The sequence below is a fragment of the Festucalex cinctus genome, chromosome 2, assembly GCF_051991245.1.
Source record: "Festucalex cinctus isolate MCC-2025b chromosome 2, RoL_Fcin_1.0, whole genome shotgun sequence".
In the NCBI taxonomy this organism is placed as follows: Eukaryota; Metazoa; Chordata; class Actinopteri; order Syngnathiformes; family Syngnathidae; genus Festucalex; species Festucalex cinctus.
Genome location: NC_135412.1, coordinates 12,024,254 through 12,039,932, shown reverse-complemented (window position 1 = coordinate 12,039,932; position 15,679 = coordinate 12,024,254). Strand labels below are relative to the sequence as shown.

The 15,679-nt window shown below is 45.4% G+C and overlaps 1 protein-coding gene and 1 long non-coding RNA gene across 6 annotated transcripts in view; one reads left to right on the top strand and one right to left on the bottom strand.

The window, feature by feature from the left end:
• Positions 1–15,679, bottom strand: part of camta1a (calmodulin binding transcription activator 1a) — a 374,375-nt gene that overhangs the window by 237,802 nt on the left and 120,894 nt on the right. The window lies entirely within an intron of this gene.
• Positions 850–14,337, top strand: LOC144014994 (uncharacterized). Its single transcript, XR_013282665.1, has 2 exons — positions 850–1,127; positions 13,760–14,337. It is a non-coding gene; the product is annotated as an uncharacterized LOC144014994 (long non-coding RNA).

The window sequence follows — 15,679 nt, the reverse complement described above, 5'->3', positions numbered from 1 at the left end:
ATAATTCCGGTTGAAAAAGAAACTAATGATGAATTCCTTTGCCTTGGGTATAGCTTGATATTCATTTCAGGGCCTGTATATGATTTCATTCATCACTACAATGGATTTGAAATAAAATAATCCTGCCGTCCACCTACTTGGATGAAAACCTCTTGTAGAAAACATCCATCCATCCATTTTCTTGACCGCTTATTCCTCACAAGGGTCGCGGGGGCTGCTGGCGCCTATCTCAGCTGGCTCTGGGCAGTAGGCGGGGGACACCCTGGACTGGTTGCCAACCAATCTCAGGGCACACAGAGACGAACAACCATCCACAGTCACACACACACCTAGGGACAATTCGGAGCGCCCAATTAACCTGCCATGCATGTCTTTGGAATGTGGGAGGAGACCGGAGTACCCGGAAAAGACCCACGCGGGCACGGGGAGAACATGCAAACTCCACCCAGGAAGGTCCGAGCCTGGACTCGAACCGGAGACCTCAGAACTGGGAAGCGGACGTGCTAACCACTCGACTACCGTGCCGCCCCTTGTAGAAAACAAAATTACAAAATCAGCATAATGGTAAAATAAGATTATTAACTCATTCATTCCCCTCCACGAGTTAACTCGGGTATTTAATATATGTGGCTCGCCCCCATCCACGAATTAACTCGGGTTTTGCGTTTTTTTTTTTAAATGCACTGGATGTAGGAGAAACTCATGCAAGTCCCCAAGCAAGTATTGAGCTGAAAAAAATAATTGTAATGAGGTGTAATTGCCAGCAGATGGCCACAGTAGCTTTGATGAGAGGAGGGCCAGCATGTAGGGGGAGTAGAAGAAGTAGGTGGAGCATGTGGAGAAGCATTAGCTTAGCAATTTGTTAAGACGTGGGAAGCCACCGGGCGATCGTGCGTCTGTTTGACTTTCCCGTTCACCGGATGACGCTTCCTGGGCAAACTGCATCGAGGTATGACACCACATTGAGCCAAAGAAGCCACATAGCAAGCGTCATATGGCTTTTTACCTGAAACGTCCCCTCGTCAAGCCATCGGATTCTCCAGACTTCACCGGATGAATCGCCGTGGGCAAACGTATTCACGCCACCGATCAAAGACGGGCAAACGGCATCGCCAATCGCCATGAAGGTAAGCACGAACTTGGTACCAGGCTAAATTTCATAACTTCAAGATGACTTTTTCACTGTGCATGTATCAGCCCACGTCATATGATGCCTCTACTATCTATTGCCTCGTGGGTTATACTGTATAGCAGTGCCCGATAAGTACTGGTCGGGTCAGTTCGGTCAGTTCAAAGTTGAATATTTTATTTAAATGCATCTTTTCACAAAACCCTCGATATCTCCGTTATTTTTGTCAAAACAAGATTTTCGGTGAAACTTACCTCTCTTCTACTGCTGATTACTCAAGAATGACAAATGCTAGAGAGAATTTTTTGTAATAAAAGATGAGGGTTTAAGCTTTGTTTTGGTGGGTCCCATGTTTATATACCCATAGAACACAATATTCTGTAGGCCGTCAAAAATGGATTAAAATCTTGTAAAATGGCTGGCACTGAGGGGTTGGCAGCATTGCAAATGGCTGGCATTCAACGAGTTAATACTATTTTTTTTAGTTGTTAAAATTTATACGTTTGCACCTGTTTTTTTTTTTTTACTACAACTAATTTAAATTAAAAAAAAAACATCCAAAAGGAATTTGCATAATTATGGTGTTTCAAAGAATTGCATTTGTCTTAATAGTTTTTGGTTTTTTACATTTTCTTATTTTATACCAAAAACTAAATGATTCCTATTGCAATGTGCACATGCTACACTCCAGCATCAAGTTTTTGCCAACATAAATAAATATATATTATTATAAATTCTGTTTGGCCCAAAAGAACTTACATAATTATAATGTTTCTATTTTTTAATTGGTCTTAATATTTTAAAATGCTTAAACATTTTCTTGTTTTGTACCAAATAATAATTGTTTGAATAATTGTGATTTCAATTATTGTCAAAATAGTGATTACTACTTTTTTTTCCCCATAATCGAGCAGCCCTATAGTGCCTTCCGTTCATGCTTGTATGTTTCCTTTACCTTTAATAAGCTAAAATCTTGACCGTGTCCTTGAGAGTTTGGGTGAATTCATTTTCAAAATAGGAATATGTTAACCCTTATTGTTAACGTTGTCTTAATGTGAAAAAAGTAAAGTCATGAATGTCATAATTCATCTTGTTACGTATGTCAGCAGTCACATCATCATTTGATACCAATGGCCCATTCCAGCCATAAAAGCTATGCTATAAAGTCTGTCTCCATATGCATACATTATATATCCATATTGGGACCATGATCTAGTTCTCTCCCTTTCCATACTTATACGTATATTTGCCTCATTCCAATACAAGCTGTCCTTGCCCAAATAAACTTGCCTTGCCCAAAGAATCTAATAAAGAACATTTACAATGTGTGTGTGTGTGTGTTTTTTATTTAATAAATGTGTTTTCAGGCCAAGTCTAATAAGGATTTCTAATTCTTAAAGGCATAATAAACTCAGAATCTCCAGTTTTCAGGCACCCCTTAACGAAAAGGTTTTTCATCGAAATACTATATGACAAATTATGTTGAGTTTTATTGTTTGTTTTTTTTAATCCATTTTGGGAGGTCATAAGGGCAAACTCATAAAATCTGTGTTATTGTCCAATTACATATGGACCTCATCGTGTATGCTGTTTGGGGACGAGTGTAAATCCCATGAGTAGGGTAATCTGGATTTTTATCCTCAGGTTCTGTCACAACCTTGAGATCCGCCAGAAGGGGATGTGACTGAGAAGGGGAGGTGGTCAGTGTCACATGCTGGCCCCTCGGTAGTTGAGCACCTCCCCCCTTTTGCGGGACGGGGGCTGTCACATTCGTCTTTGTCACGGTGCGGCGTGCCACCCATTCATCAGGCCTGCCAGCATTGGCATCCCTCCCCTTATGTGTGCCCGGAGACTGGGCACGTCTGAGCCTGACTGCATCCCAGATACACACAGACACTCTGATGGAATCATTTATTAGGCCTTTCATTACCCAGGAGGCCAATGGTGAATCTCAATGTCGTAAAAGCCGCAGCAATACGCAACTTTGCTGCCACGGTTATCGTAGATAGACGCTCAGACGAGACAATGATGCTCCAGACTGTGTCTCATTGAGCGCTGGACTGCATTGGATTTCCAAAATAAATGAGAGGAAATAGTCCGCTTGCGCTTCTCCTCTTCTGCACGGCATCACAACTAACGTCTCCAGGTTGACTCAAATGTTAACGGACTATGCGCTAAAAGGCAAACGTGAACCTTCTTTCTGTCTTACCCCATGGACCGTATCTGCACAATTCCTATGGATTTCTATTCTAACAACTCCGAATCTGCTACTTTGTGCATGACTGCCAGTGAATTCCAAAGCAATCGGGGAGAAACCAACCAGTGGGTAAATGTGTGAGGGTGGACTCCTATATTGCCTGCAAAACTTAGTAATATCGATTGCCTGGGATGGTAAATTCAATATAGTCTAAAGAAGTTAGGACTGCGGATCTACAAGGCAAGCAATTCAATAGTGTTCAGTGCATGCAATGTTGAGGATCTGGGCACTGTCTGATTCAATCGCGGGGCCGCTGATGATGTCTGGAATGATAGAAAAGCCAACAAATGCATCAAAGCTTTAGAGAGTCAACAGATTTAATGGAGTTACTTTATCCCCTCATGTTTCTGCAACTAGATTTAGAGTTATTTGTGTATGTCTCCTAACGGCAGAGATGTTTATCCTAAATGAACTCTCACCTTTATTGAGCCCGCCTTGGTTTAATTATGACAAATCCACCCCATGTGTTCACAAGATTTGCCATTAATGAAGGATGCTTAAAAGACAACGGCCTGAGGCATCTTCTATCAATAACAATGAACAAGGCAAGACATTTCTTCTTGTAAAATATTTAAGTTTCACCCAGGGTGTAAATACTCAACTCCTTGTCTCTTCACAGGAAGAGTAAGGAAGGGAGATAAAGTGGTTTTCCCGCGATTACGACTCATTTGAAGAATGAAGCGGAATTCAAACTAATCCTGCAAGACCATTTGTAATTCAGGCACATCCACGATTGCACTAAGAGTCTCAGTTCACCGTGCACGTTTTCAAATTCCAACGGGCATAAATTAGCCGTAGATAACGACAAAGTAATGCACAGGGGATGAAGGGGGGATATGTTGTACACCACTCAAGAGGCCATGATTCATTTTTATTCAATTAATAGTTTGAAGAATGTCAAAGCCTGGCTATAACATTACCCATTACAAAAGAACTCATTTGAATATCTTCTCCATTCTCTCCAGATATTAGGATGAGAAATCCCAAGTAACAAATGAGGGGAAGAAAGGAACAAGGTCAGAATATCTAATTGTCTCAATATTTGTTTCCTGACATGTGATCCGCGACACTAAAACGCTCTACTCTCTGCATACAAAAGAGGAAAACTAGACAGAGACAGAGGCTTGCTAAGAACGCTCAAAGGCAAATTTCGACGGTAGCAGCGCAGCGTTACACAAGCGCTGGTTGTAATCCCAACAATATGCTGCACTGTCAAGCAGCTAATAAAATAGGCTGCTGGCAGATCAAGCCTGCGATTCAAATACATTCAAAGCTTTTCTTAGCTCAGCTGCAGAAAATCCCATCCAGCCCCACGTTCATTTTCTTTTCTCTCGTCTTGTAGTTGTTCACTAGGTCTCTCTCCCCTCACTCACGCTTGTTCCTCATCTCCCCTTGCACAATATCGCCGCAAAATCTATTTGCCGCTGCCACTGGGAGCAATTGAGCAGAAATGGGTTTGTGCACATTTGGAAAACAGTGTCCGTTATAAAAATACAATGGTTCGGCACAAAAAAATAAAAAATAAATAAATAAAAAACTGTAATATGTACAGCTTCCTGGGTGGAGTTTGCATGTTCTCCCCGTGTCCGCGTGGGTCTTCTCCGGGTACTCCGGTCTCCTCCCACATTCCAAAGACATGCATGGCAGGTTAATTGGGCACTCCAAATTGTCCCGAGGTGTGCTTGTGAGTGTGGATGGTTGTTCGTCTCTGTGTGCCCTGCGATTGGCTGGCAACCAGTCCAGGGTGTCCCCCGCCTACTGCCCAGAGCCAGCTGAGATAGGCGCCAGCAACCCCCGCGACCCTTGTGAGGAATAAGCGGTCAAGAAAATGGATGGATGGATGGATGGATGGTTGTAATATGTACAGTATGAGCTTGGCCACCAGCACTGTGCAGAATTCAGAATTTCACAATTCAATTCAATGGATGACTTTGAATTGCAAGAAGTGGAAATGAATTCAGTGAAATTCAGAGAAACTCATTCTCATCACATACTGTACATATCAGTAACAATGTGACAGCATGCCACTAGTGTGCGCCGAACAAAATGTCCAAAATGTTTGGGCAGCCATTTTAGAGGCTTATGCTGCATTTGAGGGAGGTCAGATGTTGGATGTACAGTGTTCCCTCGTTTTCCGCTGGGGTTAGGTTCCAAAAAATACCCGCAATAAATGAAATCCGCGAAGTAGTTAGCTTTATGTTTTACAATTCTTATAAATGTTTTAAGGTTCTAAAATCCCCGACCGCACAATTTATACACTTTTCTCATTGAGGCATTTACATGTTTTTGTCACGCCGCCACCAGAGTGGCGGGTCAAGCTTTTATTTGTCACAGTCAGGTTCCTGTTTTATTTTGAAATTACTAACTCATCTCATCCCAGGTCACTTACCCTTCCTGCAGCTCACTGATTACCGGTCCACGCCCATGATCACCACCACCTGTTCCCAATCAACCCGGACATAAAAGCCACCTGCATTCTCCCCTCCGTTGCCGAAGTGTCACATCTCAGTGCATGGAAGCGTCCTCACAGTCCTTGTTTCACAGTCCTTGTTCGATGTCTTGCCTTGCCTTGTCTTGCGCCCTTAGTTTGCCCCTTGTTTTCCTCCCTAGCGGAGCGCCTTTAGTTGTCCCTGTTTTTGAGTGCCCTTGTTTATTCTCCAGTTTGGAGCTCTTTTTGTTCTGCCTTTTTTCCCTCCTTGAGAGGTGTTTTTGGTTCGAATTGATTAAAGCTGCAGCCTTGTTGGCCAACTGTCACTCTGCGTCTGAGTCCTACCTCCTCGCTTCGTGTCAGTACACTTCGGCCAGCATGGACCCAGCGGAGAAGTTGGAGGCTGCACTTCGACGACAGGCCGCCCGCCTGTCGCAGACAGAGGAGCTCCAGCAGGCGATGGTCACCCGGATGGGAGAGCTCGCTGGACAGGTGCAGGAGCTAATGAGCCACCTGCGACACTCCACGCCGGCCATCACGAAACCAGAGACCGCAGAACCACCGAACCCAACTCCAGCCTTGACCGGGGCGGGGTTGAGACTGGCTTCCCCGGAGCGATACTCGGGAGACCAAGGACAATGTCAGGCATTCCTGACCGAATGCGACTTACATTTTGAACTTTCGCCACAGGCTTTCCCCACCGACCGTTCCCGTGTGGCCTTCATGATTTCACATCTGACTGGACGAGCCAGAGACTGGGCCACCACGGAATGGGCACGGCACTCCCCGACTTGCTCAAATGCAGCCGGGTTTAGCAGGGCACTTCGTCTTGTTTTCGATTCCACCAACATGGATCGGGAAAAGACTCGAGAGCTAAGTAATCTCAGACAAGGCCGAGAATCGGTTAATGACTATGCGATCCGATTCCGAACTCTAGCGGCCAAGAGTGGCTGGAATGAGACAGCCCTCTTTGATCATTTTTTGAAGGGGCTCTCCGCCGCTATGCAAGAACTCCTACTACCCGTGGACTTACCTAGCGACTTGGACTCGTTGATCTCGCTGGCCATCCGCATCGATCACCGACGGCGAGATCTCATGCACACCAGCGGTCACCATCGAAGGACCGGCTCCGAATTCTTTCGGCACCCCGCAGCAATGGAGTCACCACAAGGGGCGCCTCTCCAGTCGTCCACCATGGGGAGGTCCAGCGAGATTGGCGAGGAGCCGATGCAGCTGGACCGCGCCCGACTGACTCACCATGAACGCCAGCGACGTCGTCAAGAGGGGCGGTGCTACTATTGTGGAGAAAGAGGACATTTGGTGGTAGCTTGTCCTACCAAGCGAGGCCCTCCGGTGACTTCCGAGACTCCCAAACAGGTCAAGAACCGAAAACTCACGCAAGTCACGATTTCCGGCAATGCCATTTCCACAGACCTACTAGCTCTCATCGACTCTGGAGCGGACGAGAGCCTCATGGATTGGGGTCTGGTGGAAAGATTGCAGGCAGGCACGGAGCCACTTTCCACCCATATGAGGGCCAGGGCGCTCAATGGGAAAGACTTATTTCTCATCACGCATGTCACAGAGCCACTCGAGATTCACATTGGGCAGCACAGAGAACTCCTTCGTTTTCATGTCTTCCGCTCCCCATCACACACACTGGTCCTGGGACACCCCTGGTTGCAGTTGCACAACCCCCGCATCGACTGGCGATCGGGGCAAGTCCTGGACTGGGGAAAGGACTGTGAACACCATGGGTTGGAGCGGCCAGCGGCAGAGGCACCTCCCGCTGCCGTCCGACAGGTGACTCTTGTGAATGACCAGGAATACCCGGACCTGAACACCGTTCCCACCTGCTATCATCCTCTCAGGGAGGTGTTCAGCAAAACCAAGGCCATGTCACTTCCCCCACATCGATCCTATGACTGTGCAATTGAGCTGATTCCTGGGTCTTCCATTCCGAAGGGGAGATTGTACTCGGTTTCGGGCCCCGAACGCAAAGCCTTGAATGAGTACATCGACACGTCTTTGAAAGCAGGACTTATACGGCCATCGTCATCGCCAGCTGGAGCTGGTTTTTTCTTCGTGGGCAAGAAGGATGGTTCGTTACGTCCTTGTATTGACTACAGCCCTTTGAATGAAATCACAGTCAAGAACCGTTATCCTCTGCCTCTGATGTCCTCAGTATTTGACCAGCTCCAGCAAGCCAAGGTGTTCACCAAATTAGATCTTCGAAACGCCTATCATCTCGTCCGTATTCGTGCAGGGGATGAATGGAAGACCGGCTTTAATACTCCCAGAGGCCACTATGAATACTTAGTCATGCCCTTTGGACTCACGAATGCGCCAGCAGTTTTCCAGGCCATGATTAATGACGTGCTCAAGGACTTCATCGACCAGTTCGTATATGTTTATTTGGACGACATTTTGATCTACTCACCGGACTTGAAGACCCACCAGCACCACGTTACCCAAGTCCTGAAACGCCTGCTTGACCATCAACTCTATGTAAAGGCTGAGAAGAGCCTTTTTCACACCGACACCATCTCATTTCTGGGATTCGTGGTATCCCCGGGCAAGGTCGAGATGGAGTCGGAGAAGGTCAGCGCTGTCAGGGACTGGCCCACACCTGAATCCAGGAAGAAGGTGCAACAATTCCTGGGATTCGCCAACTTTTACAGACGCTTTATCCGCAACTTCAGCTCCATCGCAGCTCCACTCCATGCCTTGACCTCTCCACAGCAACGCTTTGCCTGGACCCCGGAAGCCAATACCGCATTCAACCAACTCAAGAAACGTTTCACAGAGACTCCAATACTCAGAGTGCCCGATCCTACCCGCCAGTTCATTGTCGAGGTAGATGCCTCAAATCTGGGCGTCGGAGCCGTCCTATCCCAAAGGAACCAGGAGGATGGAAAAGTGCACCCCTGCGCCTTCTTGTCTCGGAAACTCTCAAAGGCCGAGCGCAACTACAGCGTTGGAGACCGAGAATTGCTGGCTGTAAAGGTCGCCCTAGAAGAGTGGAGGCACTGGCTGGAGGGCGCGGAACACCCTTTCATTATATGGACAGATCACCGCAACCTGGAGTACCTGCGCCAAGCAAAAAGACTAAACCCCCGACAGGCCAGGTGGTCCTTGTTTTTTAACAGATTTTCTTTTTCTCTGACCTACAGACCCGGAAGCAAGAATATCAAAGCCGACGCACTATCACGAATTCATGATCCTGATACCACTGTGACCGAACCTGAACCCATCCTTCCCAAAGACTGCGTAATAGGCACGATGTCCTGGCAAATCGAGGAGGAGGTCAAGGAGGCCCTCAAAGACACGAGCCCTCCCAAGGAGTGTCCACCACGACGGCTCTATGTACCAGAAACCCTGCGAGCTCAGGTGATCCATTGGGCACACACCGCTCGTTTGTCTTGCCACCCAGGAACCCGCAGGACTCTGTTTGCCGTCGCCCGGAGGTTCTGGTGGCCTTCCATGGAGGCCTCGGTGCAGGAGTACGTCAAAGCCTGCCCAGTATGTGCCAGAAACAAAACATCGACACAACCACGGATGGGCCTTCTTCAACCGCTCCCTGTACCTTCAAGACCCTGGGCCGAAATATCATTAGACTTTGTCACTGGACTTCCCGTTTCACACGGTAAAACCACCATTCTCACTGTTGTCGACCGCTTTTCAAAAATGGTCCGTTTCATCCCACTCTCCAAGCTACCCTCAGCCAAACGTACTGCAGAAGTCATGATTGACCAGGTGTTCCGGGTCCATGGATTCCCTCGACACATTGTGTCAGACCGCGGACCTCAATTCGTGTCAAGATTCTGGAGAGAGTTTTGCAAAGCTCTAGGGGCCAAGGCAAACCTGACCTCCGGGTACCACCCGGAGGCCAACGGACAAGCGGAACGCCTCAACCAGCAGCTAGAGACAGGACTCCGGTGCCTGGTTTCCCAAAACCCATCATCATGGAGCGAAAATCTGGTATGGGTCGAACTCGCGCACAATTCTCTCCCCACATCTGCTACAGGTATCACGCCCTTCAAGTGTGTTCACGGCTACGATCCTCCCTACTTCGCGGACCTGGAAGAGGAAGCTTCAGTGCCCTCGGTCCACGCAATGGTCCGCAGGTGTCGCCGAATCTGGTCAGCAGCTCGACTGGCACTACAGCGTCAAGGGGACAGAATGAAAAGAGCTGCTGACCGGAAGAGGAGGCCCGCGCCACAGTACCAGCCAGGTCAAAGAGTCTGGCTGTCCACAAAGAACCTACACCTCAAGGTACCATGTCCAAAGTTGGCCCCTAGATTCGTGGGGCCTTTCCCGATTGCCAAGACCATAGGTCCTGCCGCCGTGCGCCTTCGCCTGCCTCGATCCCTCCGCGCCCACCCCACCTTCCACGTGAGTCAGGTCAAGCCAGTCCAGGACAGTTCCCTGGTCCCGCCCGAGCCTGCGCCGCCCCCTCCGGAGATGGTGGAGGGGGGCCCGGTGTATAAAGTGAGAAAGTTGTTGGACGTCAGAAAGCGGGGCCGGGGACACCAATACCTGGTGGATTGGGAGGGTTACGGGCCAGAAGAGAGGCAGTGGGTGCCCGCCCGGTTCATCGTGGACCCCTCCCTCATCGATGAATTCTATGATGAACACCCCGAGATTCCTGGGCCGTCGAGAGCCGGCCGTTGAGGGGGGGGTACTGTCACGCCGCCACCAGAGTGGCGGGTCAAGCTTTTATTTGTCACAGTCAGGTTCCTGTTTTATTTTGAAATTACTAACTCATCTCATCCCAGGTCACTTACCCTTCCTGCAGCTCACTGATTACCGGTCCACGCCCATGATCACCACCACCTGTTCCCAATCAACCCGGACATAAAAGCCACCTGCATTCTCCCCTCCGTTGCCGAAGTGTCACATCTCAGTGCATGGAAGCGTCCTCACAGTCCTTGTTTCACAGTCCTTGTTCGATGTCTTGCCTTGCCTTGTCTTGCGCCCTTAGTTTGCCCCTTGTTTTCCTCCCTAGCGGAGCGCCTTTAGTTGTCCCTGTTTTTGAGTGCCCTTGTTTATTCTCCAGTTTGGAGCTCTTTTTGTTCTGCCTTTTTTCCCTCCTTGAGAGGTGTTTTTGGTTCGAATTGATTAAAGCTGCAGCCTTGTTGGCCAACTGTCACTCTGCGTCTGAGTCCTACCTCCTCGCTTCGTGTCAGTTTTCACATTTCTCTTTTGTTCAAACTTTGACAATGTTCAAACCTTCATAAATTTTATAAAATGGGTATATTACTGTAAAAAAATATGCAAAATTGCACTTTAAAAAAAATCCGCGATACAGCGAGACCGCGAAAAGTGAACCGCGTTATAGCGAGGGAAGACTGTATCCCACTTGGATTCTCCCAGTTCCAACCTCAAAGCCTTTGAGGCGAATGTAAACAACAAAGATGGATTATTACAATAAATTAACACACTCAAAATCAAAAATCACTTTAGGTTATGTGAAGTTACTTATTTTGAATAACTAAATTGATGTTCAAATAAATAAATAGATAAATATGTTTATAATGGTGTAAATTGTGTTTTTCCATTCATGGTCTTTGTATCTACGGGGCTCACCAATGTCGAGTGACGTAAGATTGGAGCCAGTCAGTGATGTTGGGGTCCTTTTTTTTTCTGACTTCGCAAATCGGACTTGTGAGTTCAAATGGGCGTTGCCGTGCACACCTCTGGAATGAATTTGGAAAAGTCCGACTTCCCTCCTTCCTCGAATGCAGCATTAGCGTAAGCGAGGTATTCTGATCAGTGAAGTGTTGATCCACCATCACATCAAACATGTACTATAGTTAAGTGTTGTGCACATAAACTTTAAAGTAATATTTGTATAAAAATCATGCTGGGAATGGGCTTACATGCTGCAAAGCTACACTGTGAATTTCTTTGAATGTCATTTTTTTAAAATTATCCTTCTTGCAATTTGAAATTTAATTGCAATTTTGCTTCCTGTTTGCCATCTTAATTCAAATTCAAGAATTGAATTGGAATTTTGGGGTCACTTTCAATTCAATTCAGAATTTTGTACAGCCCTGTTGATCACTTGTGACCTGCAGGTGCCCTCAGCTAGTTTGGCTGCTCAATCGAGGGATGAGAGAGTGCCGATATCCAGCCTTATTTCAAGGTTATCGGTACATGCGACAGCAGCCGATACTGGTATGTGATTGTTTTATGATCTGGAAGTAGAAATGAATAATTAGAAGAATAGAAAATGGCCATTAATATCATGAAATTAAGGAAAATGGTACAAATGTTATGTATCAAAAGTCCTTGTGTCATCTAAGGAGTTGAGTACTAAAAGTGGTATCGAACATCCCTGCTTAAAACAGGTGTACCAGCTAAACTATTGCTCGACTGTAGCAAATTGTGGTTCACAAAACTCCTTTCGCCTCACTATCTAAGAAGAAGGTGCTCGCTTGAAAAGCAACTTCACAACCTGAAAGTTGGAGTCACAAGGGGGCAGCAGAACAAGTGTGCCTGGAGTGGGTGACGGCACAACAGGGCAGAGCGCCTTCCATTTGTTGGCGTGCGATAATGTGACTTTCAGCTAAAGCCCCCTGAACCTCAAAGAGCACGCTCATCTCCGTGATTTGAATTCATTACCCATCAAAGATAAGTCTCCTTTTCACTGACGGAGCACTATTTGTCAGTGTCACCATACAAAGAAGAGGGGGAGGCAACTTATTCATGCCAAACATGCCTCTAGTTGCCCCTTTGAGCACTGTTTTATTTTATTTTTTTAATTAAAAAAGGATCTCCTTATTCCCCTTGTCTCCATGATAGCACTTCCCCCTGCTTGAAATAGTTACGATAACATATCTTTCAATTACAGTTATATTGTGAATATCATCCGGCTGGCTTTCATGCTTTCTCTTCATGCAATAGGACACAGATTTGCACGGAAACACCTCACGCTGGCTGGAATGGGAGGGCTGGCGTTTTATCTGCAAGCTGAGGGTACACGCGTGGCCTGCCTGGGAAGAGGATGTGGGGTGCTGGCAGATAGCGGAGGGGGAGGGGGGAGTGGATGAGCGGAATGGGACGAAGCTGACCCAGCTACTCTCATTCCTTACCTGCTCTGCTTCCCCTCTTCACAATGACAGCCGCGCAGATTGAGGGCTAAGATTAGCCGCCACTTTCTCACAGAAGGCCGGGGAGATACAGTATTGAGAATGAATGGCCTCGTCATGTTGTCAATGCTGTAACCTTGGCAACAGACGGAGCACTATTTTTGTCCCCCCACGAGCCACCGTGATGGCTGGCAAGACGAACCCAATCCTTTGGGCTCGCGGCCGCTATTGTTCCCACTCGTACCGGCACGTGTCACACAAGCCTGCCCCGTGTCTTCAATTAGCTAGTCTCTAAGTCAATACTTATAGTACACGCATTCATGTTACAGGCGTGCCAGCAGGGTAGCTCAGGAAGAATGAACAAAAACATCAATTTCCTTGGAAAGCAACTTTCATTTATGATCATCGTTCAAATTATCACAGTCGAACTTGTTTTCCTTGCATTTAGTATTTGCTCGAGGCATTCAATATAATTCTCAATTGCTAAAGAAATATAAAACTCAGTCAACACAGGGTGCATTAATAAATTTAAAAATGCTCTGATCTGTCAACTCAATACGGTATGGACAACAAACTCACAAAGAGAAAAAAAAAATTAGAATCACAAGATACAGTACAGTGTATTGTTCAAATGACAGATTTTTGTGACGGAAAAAAATGAAACTTTTTGAAGAGTACAATAAAATTGAAGAAATGAACTTACCCTATAACTGTGTTCAAAATAAACCAAATGAAAACTAATATTCCAAAGGAGTCAGCAAGCACCTGCCACCATGTACCTCTGATTAACCCAAATAAAGTTGAGCTGGTGTAGTATATTTTCCTGACATTGTTGTCGTCACATCTTACAGCACGAGCTACAGAGAGCTAACAGAGCATCAGAGGGATCTTGCTCTTCAAAAGGAGTCAGTCAGGAGAAAGGTACAACATAATTTCGAAGGCATTCCATACAGTATTCTACCGTGGAACAAAGTGAAGACATTCCTCATCAAGTGGAGGAAATACAGCACAACAGTGACAGTACAAAGAAATGGACCCCCCCCCCCCAAATTGATGAAAATACAAAAAGAAAACTGGTCAGGGTTGGGTTGCCAAAAGTATGACAGCAACAATGAAGGAGTCGCATGGATTTACAGCAAGTACTGGCTGTTAAGTATATGTCGTAACAATCTCTTGTTGGCACAAAAAGTTTCAGATGGAAACAAAAAATGTAAGAAAAAAGCCTCACAGAAAATTTGAATAATTTTTAGGGTCAATCATAGGCATTTTAAATAGTGACAAGTATGTGCTGACTCCCTTTTAACTCATTCACTCCCAGACATTTTCACAGAAGCAATCCTGTTCGCTCCCAGCTGTTCTACTGGATTTTGAATGATTTTGCCATGCCCACAGAATATTGTGTTCTAGTGCAATAAAAACATGGAACCTATCACAAGAAAGATTAAAGTCTCTTCTTTCATCAGGAAAAAAAAGTATATTTCTATCTGTTTCTGTTTTGCACAATTAGCATTAGAATATAGCTAAGTTTCATCAATTTTCACAAATCTATTTAAAATTGTGAGTAATTGAGCTTTTTTTCAACATGGCCCTGGTTGATCTCCTTTGCTCTGCTGCCACCTGCTGGCCGTTTGTGTAATAACTACCATTTCTGCAACTGTTCTTTGCAGCTGAGTGGCTGCATCAAAGCCTTCTGTATGCTCTAGCATAAAAAAAAAACAACAACAACAGAAAAACGTATAATTACGTCTTTTGGACACTTTACGTTTAAAAAAAAAATGTATACGTTATTGGGAACAAATGAGTTAACATAAGTTTGATTGTTCTTGGTTGATCCTCAACAGGCAGGGGTGTGTAGACTTTTTATATCCACTAAACATGAGGCATTTTGCATTTCATATTCAGTTCTGGCTCATTTAATATTCACACCAATATCTTTAACCTCAAACTAAAGATTATCAAGTAAAATCATATGCATAAAGTTGAATGAAATTCAGATTCCCAAAACAAAACATTTTGCTTGCTGGGTTCGATCCAAAGTTGTGAGATTAACCTACACCATTTGCTGTCTTTTTGGTGCATACATCAGTCATATTTCAGATGAATGTATTTGTACCACAACAACATTCGCCTGAAAAAGTACAGCGTGTCTCTATTCTGTGCTTTGTTGACATCAGGGTTTGGTCGAAAGTGCACATAACCGACCGCCCAACATGAGAAATTCCACCACAGTTCTTTTAAATTTAAGTTGTGTATGTGAACACACCCTTAGATTGATTTTACTATAAAAAGTTGTAAGTGAATTTGAGTGAATTCTAATTTGAAAAGAAAAAAAAAAGGTTTCTTTGTTCAATAATTCTATAATTGTAATCTTCCCTGACACTAATCGCGTTTCTAATTTTAAAGTATGTCTCATATTATGGTATACGTTAAGTACTACTTCAAGTATGATAATACTTTAGCTAATCCACATTAAGGTGCTTTAAACGGACTTTTGAAATGATTGGCTCAGCCTCGACGAATTACTCAGGCCCGGAACAACCCAAACATGGCAGGTTGTGCAAACCTTTCTTGTCAAGGGCAAACAGGCACAATCAATTTCACTTGTATGAAATAATTCCTAATTTGCTTTTCCTCTGTGATTATTTTCCAACTCGAGTGAAGTCAAAGTGCTGTATTAAAATCTAATCTTCAAACAGCAAGCCGGCTTCTAGTGAGCAGCAACGGCTATTCATCACTGCCATTACCTCACCACCACATTTTTATCCTCCTTC